This window comes from Brassica napus, chromosome C3 (assembly GCF_020379485.1).
Source record: "Brassica napus cultivar Da-Ae chromosome C3, Da-Ae, whole genome shotgun sequence".
NCBI classification, from domain to species: domain Eukaryota; kingdom Viridiplantae; phylum Streptophyta; class Magnoliopsida; order Brassicales; family Brassicaceae; genus Brassica; species Brassica napus.
The window spans coordinates 73,839,560-73,856,441 of record NC_063446.1 but is presented as its reverse complement, the minus strand read 5'-3'; positions in this window follow the sequence as shown (position 1 = coordinate 73,856,441).

Here is a 16,882-nt window from a genome sequence, read left to right as displayed (position 1 = left end):
GGGGAGGAGAGAGGGGTGGAGGGAGACGAAGAGGAACGGACCGGGGGAGAGGGTGGAGAAGAGCGGGCGGTGAGGAGAGAGAGAAGGTGGAGAAGACAACGGGCGGTGGAGAAGGAGGGGGAGAGAGGGTGGAGAGAGAGAACGGGCGGGGGAGAGGGTGGAGAAGAACGGGCGGTGAGGAGAGAGAAGGTGGAGAAGATAGCGGGCGTGGGAGAGGGTGAGAGGGCGAGTGAGAGAGAGAGAGGGCGAGTGAGAGAGAGAGAAAGAGAGGGGCGAGAGAGGAGAGAGAGAGAAGATAAAGAGGAGAGAGAGAGAGAGAGAGCGGACGAGAGAAAGAAAGAGGGCTGGGAGAGAGGGCGGGGCGAGGGAGAGAGCTGGGAAAGAGAGAGCTGGGAAAGAGAGAGTGCGGGGAGCGGGCGATAGAGAGAGGGTGAGGAGGGCGGGGCGAGGGAGAGAGAGCGGGTGAGAGAGAGCGCAGGGCGGGGTGAGAGAGAGAGGGTGGGCCAAGAGAGCGGGCGTGGCGAGGGAGAGAGCAGGCGAGAGAGAGAGGGGGGGCGAGAGAGAGAGCGGGCGAGAGAGAGCAGGAGAGAGAGGGTGGGGCGGGAGTGAGAGAGGGAGGGGGAGAGAGTGAGAGGGAGGGAGAGAGAGAGGGGGGAGAGAGAGAGGAAGGGAGGGGCGGGGAGAGAGAGAGGTGATAATTAATTGTTATATTAGTACATGAGACAACTATGCATTAAAACAATATTGTTATATTTTTTGAATTTTTTGAAAAATCTATGTATTAACCCCTATTAAACGCTCTATATACTGAAGCATAAACATTTTTGTGTTGTTTTAAAATTTCTAACCACATTCTACATTTGTATTAATGTATGTTAAACTTTCTTTTATGGTATATGAGAATCGTTATAATCTTTTATCAAGTAATTTAGTAAAACTTCATAATACTCCCTAAATCGGTGGAATAACCACTATAAAGTCGCTATTTTCTTGAAAAACGGAGACAACAAATGCTCCAAACCTCTTACAACAGCATCATATGTTAGTGCAGGATGCAACTATGTATTAAAACAATATTGTCATATTTTTTAAAAAAATTTCTAAATCTATGTGTTAACCTCTACAAAAATATTGAATTTTGGTAAATACTTTATTTACTGAAGCCTATAATATTTAGTGTTGTTATAAAATTCCGAACCGCATTCTACATTTGTATTTATGTATGCTAAACTCTCTTTCATGGTGCATGAGCATCGTTCAATTTTTTTTATAGTTAATTTAGTAAAACTTCGTATACTCCTTAACTTAGTGGACTAACCATTATAAAATCTCTATTCTCCAGAGAAATGTAGACAACAAAGGTTCCAAACCTCTTTGACCATCATCAAATATTAGTACAGGAGGCAAATATGCATTAAAGCAATATTGTTATGTTTTTTTATTTTTTTTTCAAAATCTATGTGTTAACCTCTAAAAAAATATTGAGTTTTACGTTAAACGCTCTATATACTGAAGCCTAAAATTTTTAATGTTGTTTTAAAATTTCTAACCACACTCTACATTTCTATTAATATATGCTAATATTAAAATTTCCGAACCACATTCTACATTTGTATTAATGTATGTTAAACTCTCTTTCACGGTGCATGAGCATCGTTCAATTTTTTTTATAGTTAATTTAGTAAAACTTCATATACTCCTTAAATTAGTTGACTAACCATTATAAAATCGCTATTCTTTAGAGAAATGTCGACAACAAAGGTTCAAAATCTCTTTGACCATCATCATATAGTAATACATCAGGCAAATATGCATTAAAGCAATATTGTTATGTTTTTTGATTTTATCTCAAAATCTATGTGTTATCCTCTAAGAAAATATTGAATTTTACGTTCTATATACTGAAGCCTAAACATTTAGTGTTGTTTTAAAATTTCTAACCACACTTTACATTTGTATTAATATTGAATTTTGGTAAATGTTTTATATACTGAAGCCTATAATATTTAGTGTTGTTTTAAAATTCCGAACCACATTCTACATTTATATTAGTGTTTGCTAAACTCCCTTTCATGGTGCATGAGCATCATTCAAATTTTTTTAGTTAATTTAGTAAAACTTCATATACTCCTTAAATTAGTGGACTAACCATTATAAAATCGTTATTCTCTAGAGAAATGTAGACAACAAAGGTTCCAAACCTCTTTGACCATCATCATATATCAGTACAAGAGACAAATATGCATTAAAGAAATATTTTTATGTTTTTTGAATTTTCTCAAAATCCATGTGTTAACCCCTAAGAAAATATTGCGTTTTACGTTAAACGCTCTATATACTGAAGCTTAAACATTTTAGTATTGTTTTAAAATTTCTAACCACACTCTTTCATGGTACATAAGCATCGTTCAATTTTTTTTAAAAAAAAATATAGTAAAACTTCATAATACTCTCTAAATCGGTGGAATAACCCCAATAAAATTGGTCTTGAAAAACGGACACAAGAAAGGCTCCAAACCTCTTTCAACATCATCATATGTTAGTGCAAGATGCAACTATGTATTAAAACAATTTTATCATATTTTTTGAATTTTTCTCAAAATCTATGTGTTAAGAACCCCTACAAAAATATTGAATTTTGATAATTGTTTTATATACTGAAGCCTATAATCTTTAGTGTTGTTTTAAAATTTCTAACCACATTCTACATTTGAATTAATGTATGCTAAACTCTATTTCATGGTGCATGAGAATCGTTCAATTTTTTTTATAAGTTAATTTAGTAAAACTTCATATACTCCCTAAATTAGTAGACTAACCATTATAAAATTGCTACTCTCTAGAGTAATGCAGACAAAAAAGGTTTCAAACCTCTCTGACCATCATCATATACTAGTACATGAGGAAACTATGCATTAAAGCAATATTGTCATATTTTTTGAATTTTTCCCTACGAAAATATTGAGTTTTACGTTAAACGCTCTATATACTGAAGCATAAACATTTTAGTGTTGTTTTAAAATTTCTAACCACACTTGACATTTGTTGTTAAACTCTCTTTCATGGTATATGAGAATTGTTATAATTTTTTATCAAGTAATTTAGTAAAACTTCATAATACTCCCTAAATCGGTGGAATAACTACTATAAAGTCACTATTTTCTTGAAAAACTGAGACAACAAAGGCTCCAAACCTCTTTCAACATCATCATATGTTAATGCAGGATGCAACTATGCATTAAAATTGTCATATTTTTTGAAATTTTCTCAAAATCTATGTGTTAACAACCCTTACAAAAATATTGAATTTTGATAATTGTTTTATATACTGAAGCCTATAATCTTTAGTGTTGTTCTAAAATTTTTAACCACATTCTATATTTGTATTAATTTATGCTAAACTCTCTTTCATGGTACATGAGCGTCGTTCAATTTAAAAAAAAAATTAACTTAGTAAAATTTCAAATACTCCCTAAATTAGTGGACTAACCATTATAAAATCGCTATTCTCTAGAGAAATGAAGACAACAATGGTGCCAAACCTCTTTGACCATCACCATATGTTACTGCAAGATGCAATTATGCATTAAAACAATATTGTCATATTTTTTGAATTTTTCTTGAAATCTAAGTGTTAACCCCTACAAAAATATTGAATTTTGGTAAATGATTTATATACTGAAGCCTATAATCTTTAGTGTTGTTTTAAAATTTCAAACCATATTCTACATTTATATTAATGTATGCTTAACTCTATTTCATGGTACATGAGCATCGTTCAATTTTCTTATAAATTAATTTAGTAAAACTTTATATACTCCCTAAATTAGTGGAATAACCTTTATAAAATCTTTATTCTCTAGAGAAATGGAGACAACAAAGGTTCCAAACATCTTTGACCATCATCATATATTAGCAGAGGAGGCAACTACGCATTAAAGCAATATTGTAATATTTTTTTAATTTTTTTCAAAATCTATGTGTTAACCCGTACGAAAATATTGAGTTTTATGTTAAACTCTCTATATACTGAAGCCTAAAAATTTTAGTGTTATTTTAAAATTTCTAACCACACTTTTCATTTGTATTAATGTATGTTAAACTCTCTTTCATAGTATATGAGAATTTTTATTAATTTTATCAATTAATTTAGTAAAACTTCATAATAGTCCCTAAATCGGTGGAATAACCCCTATATAATCGTTATTTTCATGAAAAACGAAGACAACAAATGCTCCAAACCTCTTTTAACATCATCATATGTTAATGCATGATGAAACTATGCATTAAAAAAAATATTGTCATATTTTTTAAAATTATCTAAAAATCTATGTGTTAACCCTTGCAAAAATATTGAATTCTGATAATTGTTTTATATACTGAAGTTTATAATTTTTAGTGTTGTTTTAAAATTTCTAACTACATTCTACATTTTTATTAATTTATGCTAAACTCTATTTTATGGTACATGAGCATCGTTCAATTTTTTATAAATTAATATATTAAAACTTTATAATACTTCCTAAATCGGTGGAATAACCCCTATAAAATCACTATTTTCTTGAAAAACGGACACTAGAAAGGCTCTAAGCCTTTTTCAACATCATCATATGTTAGTGCAGGATGCAACTATGCATTAAAACAATTTTGTCATATTTTTTGAAATTTTCTCAAAATCTATTTGTTAACGCCTACAAAAATATTAAATTTTGATAATTGTTTTATATACTGAAGCGTATAATCTTTAGTGTTGTTTTAAAATTTCTAACCACATTCTACATTTGTATTAATGTATGCTAAAATCTCTTTCATGGTGCATGAGCATCGTTCAATTTTTTTTATAAGTTAATTTAGTAAAACTTAATAAACTCCCTAAATTAGTGGAATAACCATTATAAAATCACTATTCTCTAAAGAAAAGGAGACAACAAAGGTTCCAAACATTGTTGACAATCATCATATATTAGTACATGAGACAACTATGCATTAAAGCAATATTGTTATATTTTTTAATTTTTTTTCAAATCTATGTGTTAAACGCTCTATATACTGAAGCCTAAACATTTTAGTGTTGTTTTAAAATTTCTAACCACACTCTGAATTTGTATTAATGTATGCTAAACTCTCTTTCATGGTACATGAGCATCGTTCAATTTTTAAAAAAAGTAATTTAGTAAAACTTCGTAATACTCCCTTAATCGGTGGAATAACCCCTATATAATCGCTATTTTCTTGAAAAACGGAGACAACAAAGGCTCCTAACCTCTTTCAACATCATCATATGTTAGTTCATGATACAACTATGCATTAAAACAATATTGTCATATTTTTTGAAATTTTCTCAAAATCTATGTCTTAACCAATATTGAATTTTGATAATTGTTTTATATACTGAAGTCTATAATCATTAGTGTTGTTTTAAAATTTTAACCGCATTCTACATTTGTATTAATGTATGCTAAACTCTCTTTCATAGTGCATGAGCATCGTTCAATTTTTTTTATAAGTTAATTTAGTAAAACTTTATATATTCCCTAAATTAGTGGACTAGCCTTTATAAAATCACTATTCTCTAAAGAAATATAGACAACAAAGGTCCAAAACCTCTTTGACCATCATTATATATTAGTACATGAGGCAACTATGTATTAAAGCAATATTGTTATATTTTTTGAATTTTTCGCAAAATCTATGTGTCCCCTACAAAAATATTGAGTTTTACGTTAAACGCTCTATACACTGAAACTTATACTTTTTATTGTTGTTCTAAATTTTCTAACGACATTCTAAATTTTTATCAATTAATTGAGTAAAACTTCATAACACTTCTCTAAATCGGTGGAATAACCACTACAAAATCGTTATTTTCTTGAAAAATGGAGACAACAAAGGCCACAAACCTCTTTCAACATCATCATATGTTAGTGCAAGATGCAACTATGTATTAAAACAATATTATCATATTGTTGGATTTTTTTTGAAAAATCTATGTGTTAACCACTACAAAAATATTGAATTTTGGTAAATGCTTTATATACTGAAGCCTATAATCTTTAGTGTTGTTTTAAAATTTCAAACCACATTCTACATTTGTATCAATGTATGCTAAACTCTCTTTCATGGTGCATGAGCATCGTTCAATTTTTTTTAAAGTTAATTTGGTAAAACTTCATATACTCCCTAAATTAGTGGACTAACCATCATAAAATCCCTATTCTCTAGAGAAATGTAGACAATAAAGGTTTCAAATCTCTTTGACCATCATCATATGTTAGTACAGGAGGCAACTATGCATTAGAGCATATTTGTTATGTTTTTTGAATTTTTCTCAAAATTTTTGTGTTACTCCCTACAAAAATATTGAGTTTTACGTTAAACTCTCTATATACTGAAACTTATACTTTTTATTTTTGTTCTAAATTTTTTAACGACATTCTAACTTTTTATCAATTAAATTAGTAAAACTTTATAATACTCTCCAAATAAGTGGAATAACCATTATAAAGTCGCTATTTTCTTTAAAAACGGAGACAACAAAGTTTCCAAACCTATTTCAGCATCATCATAAGTTAGTGTAGATGCAACTATGCATTAAAATAATATTGTCATATTTTTGAAAATTTTCTCAAAATCTATGTGTTAACCCTTACAAAAATTTTGAATTTTGGTAAATGATTTATATACTGAAGCCTATAATTTTTAGTGTTGAATTAAAATTTCTAACCACATTTTACATTTGTATTAGTGTATGCTAAACTCTCTTTCATGGTACATGAGCATCTTTCAATTGTTTTAATAAATTAATTTAGTAAAACTGTATTTTTTTTTTTTTTTTTTTGAACACTAGTAAAACTGTATATACTCCTTAAATTAGTGGACTAACCATTATAAAATCGTTATTCTCTGGAGAAATGGAGACAACAAAGGTTCCAAACATCTTTGACCATCATCATATATTAGTACATGAGGCAACTATGCATTAAATCAATATTATTATATTTTTTTAGTTTTTTTCAAAATCTAAGTGTAAACCCCTACGAAAATATTGAGTTTTACGTTAAACGCTATATGTACTGAAGCCTAAACATTTTATTGTTGTTTTAAAATTTCTAACAACACTCTACATTTGTATTAATGTATGTTAAGCTCTCTTTCATGGTATACGGGAATTGTTACAATTTTATATCAATTAATTTCGTAAAACTTCATAATACTCCCTAAGTTGGTGGAATAACCCCTATCAAATCGCTATTTTCTTGAAAAATAGACACAAGAAAGGCTCCAAACCTCTTTCAACATCATCATATGTTAGTGCAGGATGAAACTATGCATTAAAAAAAATTTGTCATATTTTTTGAATTTTTCTCAAAATCTATTTGTTAACGCCTACAAAAATATTGAATTTTGATAATTGTTTTATATACTAAGCCTATAATCTTTAGAGTTGTTTTAAAATTTCTAACTACATTCTACATTTGTATTAATGTATGCTAAGCTCTCTTTCATGGTGCATGAGAATCGTTCAATTTTTTTATAAGTTAATTTAGTAAAACTTCATATACTTCCTAAATATGTGGACTAACCATTATAAAATCGCTATTCTCTAGAGAAATGTAGACAACAAATGTCTCAAACCTCTTTGGCCATCATCGTATATTAGTACATGAGGCAACTAAGCATTAAAACAATATTGTTATATTTTTTTAGTTTTTTCAAAATATATGTGTTAACCCCTGCGAGAATATTGAGTTTTACGTTAAACGCTCTATATACTGATGCTTAAACATTTTAATGTTGTTTTAAAATTTCTAACCACACTCTACATTTGTATTAATGTATGTTAAAATCTCTTTCATGATATATTGGAATTGTTATAACTTTTTATCAATTAATTTAGTAAAACTTCATAATACTCCCTAAATCGGTGGAATAACCACTATAAAGTCGCTATTTTCTTGAAAACGGAGACAACAAAGGCTCCAAATCTCTTTCAACATCATCTTATCTTAGTGCAGGATGAAACTATACATTAAATTAATATTATCATATTTTTTGAAATTTTCTCGAAATCTATGTGTGTTCCCTACGAAAATATTGAGTTTTACGTTAAACGCTATATATACTGATGCCTAAATATTTTAGTGTTGTTTTAAAATTTCTAACCACACTCTAATTTTGTATTAATGTATGATAAACTCTATTTCATGGTAAATGAGCATCGTTCAATTTTTTTTTAAAATTAATTTAGTAAAATTTCATATACTTCCTAAATTAGTGGACTAACCATTATAAAATCGCTATTCTCTAGGGAAATAAAGACAACAAAGGTTCCAAACCTCTTTGACCATCACTATATGTTAGTGCAGGATGCAACTATGCATTATAAGAATATTATCATATTTTTTTGAATTTCTCTCGAGATCTATGTGTTAACCCCTACAAAAAATATTGAATTTTGGTAAATGATTTATATACTGAAGCCTATAATATTTAGTGTTGTTTTAAAATTTTTAACCACATTCTACATTTGTATTAATGTATGCTTAACTCTCTTTCAAGGTATATGAACATCGTTCAATTTTTTTTAATAAATTAATTTAGAAAAACTTTATATACTCCCTAAATTAGTGAACTAACCATTATAAAATCGTTATTCTCTAGAGAAATGGAGACAACAAATGTTTCAAACATCTTTGACCATTATCATATATTAGTACAGGAGGCAACTATGCATTAAAGCAATATTGTTATATTTTTTGAATTTTTCACAAAACCTATGTGTTAACCCTACGAAAATAATGAGTTTTACGTTAAACGCTCTATATACTGATGCATAAACATTTTAGTATTGTTTTAAAATTTCTAACCACACTCTATATTTGTATTAACGTATGGTAAACTCTCTTTCATGATATATGGAAATTGTTATAACTTTTTATCAATTAATTTAGTAAAACTTCATAATACTCCCTAAATCGGTGGAATAACCACTATAAACTCGCTATTTTCTTGAAAAACGGAGAAAACAAAGGCTTCAAACCTCTTTCAACATCATCATATGTTAGTGCAGGATGCAACTATGCATTAAAACTATATTTTCATATCTTTTTAAATTTTCTCGAAATCTATGTGTGTTCCCTTCGAAAATATTAAGTTTTACGTTAAACTCTCTGTATACTGAAGCCTAAACATTTAAATTTTGTTTTAAAATTTCTAACTACACTCTGCATTTGTATTAATGTATGATAAACCCTCTTTCATGGTACATGAGCATCGTACATTTTTTAAAAAAAATTAACTTAGTAAAATTTCTTATATTCCGTAAATTAGTGGACTAACCATTATAAAATCGCTATTCTCTAGAGAAATGAAGACAACAAAGGTTCCAAACCTCTTTGACCTTCACCATATGTTAGTGCAGGATGTAACTATGCATCAAAAGAATATTTTCATATTTTTTGAATTTTTCTCGAAATCTACGTGTTAACCCCTACAAAAATATTTTATTTTGGTAAATGATTTATATACTGAAGGCTATAATCTTTAGTGTTGTTTTAATATTTATAACCACATTCTACATTTGTATTAATGTATGCTTAACTATCTTTCAAGGTACGTGAGCATCGTTCAATTTTTTTTATAAATTAATTTTGTAAAACTTTATATACTCCCTAAATTAGTGGACTAACCATTATAAAATCGCAATTCTCTAGAGAAATGGAGACAACAAAGGTTCCAAACATCTTTGACCATCATCATATATTAGTACAGAAAACAACTATGCATTAAAGCAATATTTTATATTTTTTTAATTTTTTTCCAAATCTATGTGTTAACCCCCTACGAAAATATTGAGTTTTACGTTAAACGCTCTATATACTGAAGACTAAACATTTTAGAGTTGTTTTAAAATTTCTAACCACACTCTATATTTGTATGAATGTATATTAAACTCTCTTTCATGGTACATGAGCATCGTTCAATTTTTTTTTAAAAATAATTTAGTAAAACTTCGTAATACTCCATAAATCGGTATAATAACCCTTATATAATCTTTATTTTCTTGAAATAAATTGACAAAAAGCTCCAAACCTCTTTCAATATCATGATATGTTAGTACATGATACAACTATGCATTAAAACAATATTTTCATATTTTTTGAAATTTTCTCATAATCTATGTGTTAACCCCTACAAAAATATTGAATTTTGATAATTGTTTTATATACTGAAACCTATAATCTTTAGTGTTGTTTTAAAATTTCTAACGATATTCTACTGTTGTATTAATGTATGCTAAACTCTCTTTCATGGTGCATGAGCATCGTTCAATTTTTGTTTATAAGTTAATTTAGTAAAACTTAATATACACCCTAAATTAGTGGACTAACCATTATAAAATCGCTATTCTCTAGAGAAATTGATACAACAAAGGTTCCAAAATTCTTTGACAGTCATCATATATTAGTACAAGAGACAACTATGCATTAAAGCAATATTTTTATATTTTTTGAATTTTTCTCAAAATCTATGTGCTAACACCCCTACGAAAATATTGAGTTTTACGTTAAACGCTCTATATACTGAAGCCTAAACATTTTAGTGTGCTTTTAAAATTTCTAACAAAACTCTACATTTGTATTAATGTATGTTAAACTCTCTTTCATGGTATATGATAATTGTTATAATTTTTTATCAATTAATTTAAGTAAAACGTCATAATACTCCCTAAATCGGTGGAATAACCCCTATAAAATCGCTATTTTCTTGAGAAACGAACACAAGAAAGGCTCCAAACCTCTTTCAACATTATCATATGTTAGTTCAGGATGCAACTACGTATTATAACAATTTTTTTCATATTTTTTGAAATTTTCTCAAAATCTGCGTTAACCCCTACAAAAATATTGAATTTTGATAATTGTTTTATATTCCTAAGCCTATAATCTTTAGTGTTGTTTTAAAATTTCTAACCACATTCTACATTTGTATTAATGTATGCTAAACTCTCTTTCATGGTGCATGAGCATCGTTCAATTTTTTTTATAAGTTAATTTAGTAAAACTTCATATATTCCTTAAAATTAGTGGACTAACCATTATAAAATCGTCATTCCCTAGAAAAGTGAAGACAACAGAGGTTCCAAACATCTTTCATCATATATTAGTACAAGAGACAACTATCCATTAAAGTTTTTATTTTTTTTCAAAATTTATGTGTTAACCCCTACGAAAATATTGAGTTTTACGTTAAACGCTCTATATACTGAAGCCTAAATATTTTATTGTTTTTTTAAAATTTCTAACCACAATCGACATTTGTATTAATGTATGCTAAACTCTGTTTCGTGGTACATGAGCATCATTCAATTTTTTTAAAAAATAATTTAGTAAAACTTCATAATACTACCTAAATCGGTGGAATAACCTCTATATAATATCTATTTTCTTGAAAAACGGAGACAACAAATGCTCCAAAACTCTTTCAATATCATCATATGTTAGTGCATGATACAACTATACTTTGAAACAATATTGTCATATTTATTGAAATTTTCTCAAAATCTATGTGTAACCCCTACAAAAACATTGAATTTTGGTAAATGATTTATATACTGAAGCCTATAATCTTTAGTGTTGTTTTAAAATTTCTAACCATATTCTACATTTGTATTAATGTATGTTTAACTCTCTTTCATGGTACATGAGCATCGTTCAGTTTATCAATTAATTTAGTAAAACTTTATATACTCCCTAAATTAGTGGACTAAACATTATAAAATCGCTATTCTCTAGAGAAATGGTGACAACAAAGGTTCCAAACATCTTTGACCATCGTCATATATTAGTTGAGTAGTCAACTATGTATTAAAGCAATATTGTTATATTTTTTTAATTTTTTTCAAAATCTATGCGTTAACCCCTACGAAAATATTGAGTTTTATGTTAAACGCTCTATATACTGAAGCCTAAACATTTTAGTGTTGTTTTAAAAATTTTAACCACACTATACATTTGTATTAATGTATGTTAAACTCTCTTTCATGGTATATGAGAATTGTTATAATTTTGTATCAATTAATTTAGTAATACTCCATAAATCGGTGGAATAACCCCTAATATAATCGCTATTTTCTTGAAAAACGGAGACAACAAAAGCTTCAAACCTCCTTTAACATCATCATATGTTAGTGCAGGATGCAATTATACATTAAAATAATATTGTCATATTTTTTGAAATTTTCTCAAAATCTATGTGTTAACCCCTACAAAAATATTGAATTTTGATAATTGTTTTATATACTAGAACCTATAATCTTTAGAGTTGTTTTAAAATTTCTAACCACATTCTACATTTTTATTAATTTATGCTAAACTCTCTGTCATGGTACATGAGCATAGTTCAATTTGTTTATAATTAATTTAGTAAAATTTCATATACTCCGTAAATTAGTGGAGTAACCATATAAAATCGTTATTCTCTAGAGAAATGAAGACAACAAGGTTCCAAACCTCTTTGACCATCGCCATATGTTAGTGTAGGATGCAACTTTGCATTAAAACAATATTGTCATATTTTTTGAATTTTTCTTGAAATCTATGTGTTAAACCCCCTACAAAAATTTTGAATTTTGGTAAATGATTTATATACTGAAGCCTATAATCTTTAGTGTTGTTTTAAAATTTCTAACCACATTCTACATTTGTATTAATGTATTCTTTACTCTCTTTCATGGTACATGAGCATCGTTCAATTTTTTTTATAAATTAACTTAGTAAAACTTTATATACTCCCTAAATTTGTGGACTAACTTTTATAAAATCGCTATTTTCTAGAGAAATTGAGACAACAAAGGTTCCAAACATATTTGACCATCATCATATATTAGTACAAGAGGTAACTATGCATTAAATCAATATTGTTATATTTTTTATTTTTTTTCAAAATCTATGTGTTAACCCCTGCGAAAATATTGAGTTTTACGTTAAATGCTCTATATACTGAAGCCTAAATATTTTAGTGTTGTTTTAAAATTTCTAACAACACTCTACATTTGTATTAATGTATGTTAAACTCTCTTTCATAGTACATGAGCATCGTTCAATTTTTTTTACAAATAATTTAGTAAAACTTCATAATATTCCCTAAATTGGTGGAATAACCCATATAAAATCGTTATTTTCTTGAAAAACGGACACAAGAAAGGCTCCATAACTCTTTCAACATCATCATATGTTAGTACAGGATGCAACTATGCATTAAAACAATTTTGTAACATTTTTTGAATGTTTCTCAAAATCTATGTGTTAACCCCTACAAAAATAAAGAATTTTGATAATTGTTTTATATACCGAAACCTATAATCTTAAGTGTTGTTTTAAAATTTCTAACGACATTCTACTTTTGTATTAATGTATGCTAAACTCTCTTTCATGGTGCATGAGCATCGTTCAATTTTTATTATAATTTAATTTAGTAAAACTTCATATACACCCTAAATTAGTGGACTAACCGTTATAAAATCGCTATTCTCTAGAGAAATTGAGACAAAAAAGGTTCCAAACCTCTTTGACCATCATCATATATTAGTACAGGAGGCAACTATCCATTAAAGCAATATTATTATATTTTTAAAATTTTTCTCAAATCTATGTGTTAACCCCTACGAAAATATTGAGTTTTACGTTATACGCTCTATATACTGAAGCCAAAACATTTTAGTGTTGTTTTAAAATTTCTAACAACACTCTACATTTGTATTAATGTATGTTAAACTCACTTTCATGGTATATGGGAATTGATATACTTTTTTATCAATTAATTTAATAAAACTTCATAATACTCCGTAAATCGGTGGAATAACCCCTATAAAATCGCTATTTTCTTTAAAAACGGACACAAGAAAGGCTCCAAACCTCTTTCAACATCATCATATATTAGTGCAGGATGCAAATATGTATTAAAAACAATTTTGTCATATTTTTTGAATTTTTCTCAAAATCTATGTGTTAATCCCTACAAAATATAGAATTTGATAATTGTTTTATATACCGAAACCTATAATCTTACGTGTTGTTTTAAAATTTCTAACGACATTCTAGTTTTGTATTAATGTATGCTAAACTCTCTTTCATGGTGCATGAGCATCGTTCAATTTTTATTATAATTTAATTTAGTAAAACTTCATATACACCCTAAATTAGTGGACTAATCGTTATAAAATCGTTATTCTCTAGAGAAATTGAGACAACAAAGGTTCCAAACCTATTTGACCATCATCATATATTAGTACAGGAGGCAACTATGCATTAAAGCAATATTATTATATTTTTTAAATTTTTCTAAAAATCTATGTGTTAACCCCTACGAAAATATTCAGTTTTACGTTAAACGCTCTATACACTTAAGCCAAAACATTTTAGTGTTGTTTTTAAATTTCTAACAACACTCTACATTTGTATTAATGTATATTAAACTCACTTTCATGATATATGGGAATTGTTATACTTTTTTATCAATTAATTTAATAAAACTTCAAAATACTCCCTAAATCGGTGGAATAACTCCTATAAAATCGCTATTTTCTTTAAAAACAGACACTAGAAAGGCTCCAAACCTCTTTCAACATCATCATATGTTAGTGCAGGATGCAACTATGCATTAAAATGCGGTACTGGGTGTTGGGCCTTGTCCCCAGCCCAGGTTTAAGCCCTCCCGGGTGAAGTGGACCGCTGCCTAACCGGGCCCAGGGAATGATCCACGTAAGTGGAGAACCCTGTATTATCAAAAAAAAAAAAAAAAAAAAAAAAAAAAACTATGCATAAAAACAATTTTGTCATATTTTTTGAATTTTTTTCAAAATCTATTTGTTAACCCCTACAAAAATATTGAATTTTTAAAATTGTTTTGTATACTAAAGCCTATAATCTTTAGTGTTGTTTTATAATTTCTAACCACATTCTACTTTTGTATTAATATATGCAAAACTCTCTTTCATGGTGCATGAGCATAATTCAATTTTTTTTATAAGTTAATTTAATAAAACTTCATATACTCCCTAAATAAGTGGAGTAACCATTATAAAATCGCTATTCTCTTGAGAAATTAAGACAACAAAGGTTCCAATCCTCTTTGACCATCATCATATATTAGTACATGAGGCAACTATGCATTAAAGCAATATTGTTATATTTTTTGAATTGTTCTCAAAATTTATGTGTTAACCCCTACGAAAATATTGAGTTTTACGTTAAACGCTCTATATACTGAAGCCTAAACATTTTAGTGTGCTTTTAAAATTCCTAACTACACTCTACATTTGTATTAATGTATGTTAAACTTTCTTTTATGGTATATGAGAATTGTTATAATTTTTTATTAATTAATTTAGTAAAACTTCATAATACTCCGTAAATCGGTGGAATAACCACTATAAAGTCGTTATTTTCTTGAAAAAAGGAGACAACAAAGGCTCCAAACCTCTTTCAACATCATCATATGTTAGTGCATGATGCAACTATGGATTAAAACAATATTGTCATATTTTTGAAATTTTCTCAAAATCTATGTTTTAACCCCTACAAAAATATTGAATTTTGATAATTGATTTCTATACTGAAGTCTGTAATATATAGTGTTGTTTTAAAATTTCTAACCACATTATACATTTGTATTAATGTATGCTAAACTCTCTTTCATGGTACATGAGCATCGTTCAATTTTTTAAAAAAATTAATTTAGTAAAATTTCATATACTCTCTAAATTAGTGGAGTAACCATTATAAAATCGCTGTTCGCTAGAGAAATGAAGACAACAAAGGTTCCAAACCTCTTTGACCAACACCGTATATTGGTAGAGGAGACAACTAGGCATTAAAGCAATATTTTTATATTTTTTGTATTTTTGAATGTTTCTCAAAATCTATGTGTTAACAACCCCTACGAAAATATTGAGTTTTATGTTAAACGCTCTATATACTGAATCCTAAACATTTTAGTGTTGTTTTAAAATTTCTAACAACATTCTACATTTGTATTAATGTATGTTAAACTCTCTTTCATGGCATATGAGAATTGTTATAATTTTTATCAATTAATTTAGTAAAACTTCATAATACTCCCTAAATCGGTGGAATAACCACAATAAAGTCACTATTTTCTTGAAAAACGGAGACAACAAAGGCTCCAAACCTCTTTCAACATCATCATATGTTAGTGCATGATGCAACTATGCATTAAAACAATATTGTCATATTTTTTAAAAGGGAAATACCCTAGGATAACATTAAAAAAGTTTATGTCACAAATATAGACTTTAAGGATCAAAATGACCAAAATGTTTCATTAAAGAGGTAAATATACACTTATACCCCTAGGGTTAACTAATACAAACCTTAGTGTTTAGAGTTAAGGGGTGGGGATTTGAGATTGAGATTTAAAATTTTATAAAATAAAAAATAAATATTAAAAATTTGAAAATAAAAATTTTAAAAATAGTTTCAAAAAGTATTTTCGAATTACAAAAAGAAAATTTGAAAAAAAATAATAATCATTTTTTTTATAGTTTTAGATTATATGTTTTCAAATATTATTATTTTTTTAATTTGTTTTTTATTTTTTATTTTTTATATATCTAGGGTATTAGGGTCCTTTTACCTATTAAATGAAACATTTTGGTCATTTTCCTCTTTGTAGTCTATTTTTGTGATCAAAACTTGAAAATGGTCTATTTAGAAGAATTGTTTTTTTTTGAAATTTTCTCAAAATCTATGTGTTAACCCCTACAAATATATTGAATTTTGGTAAATGTTTTATATACTTAAACCTATAATCTTCGTATACTCCCTAAATTAGTGGACTAACCATTATAAAACCGCTATTT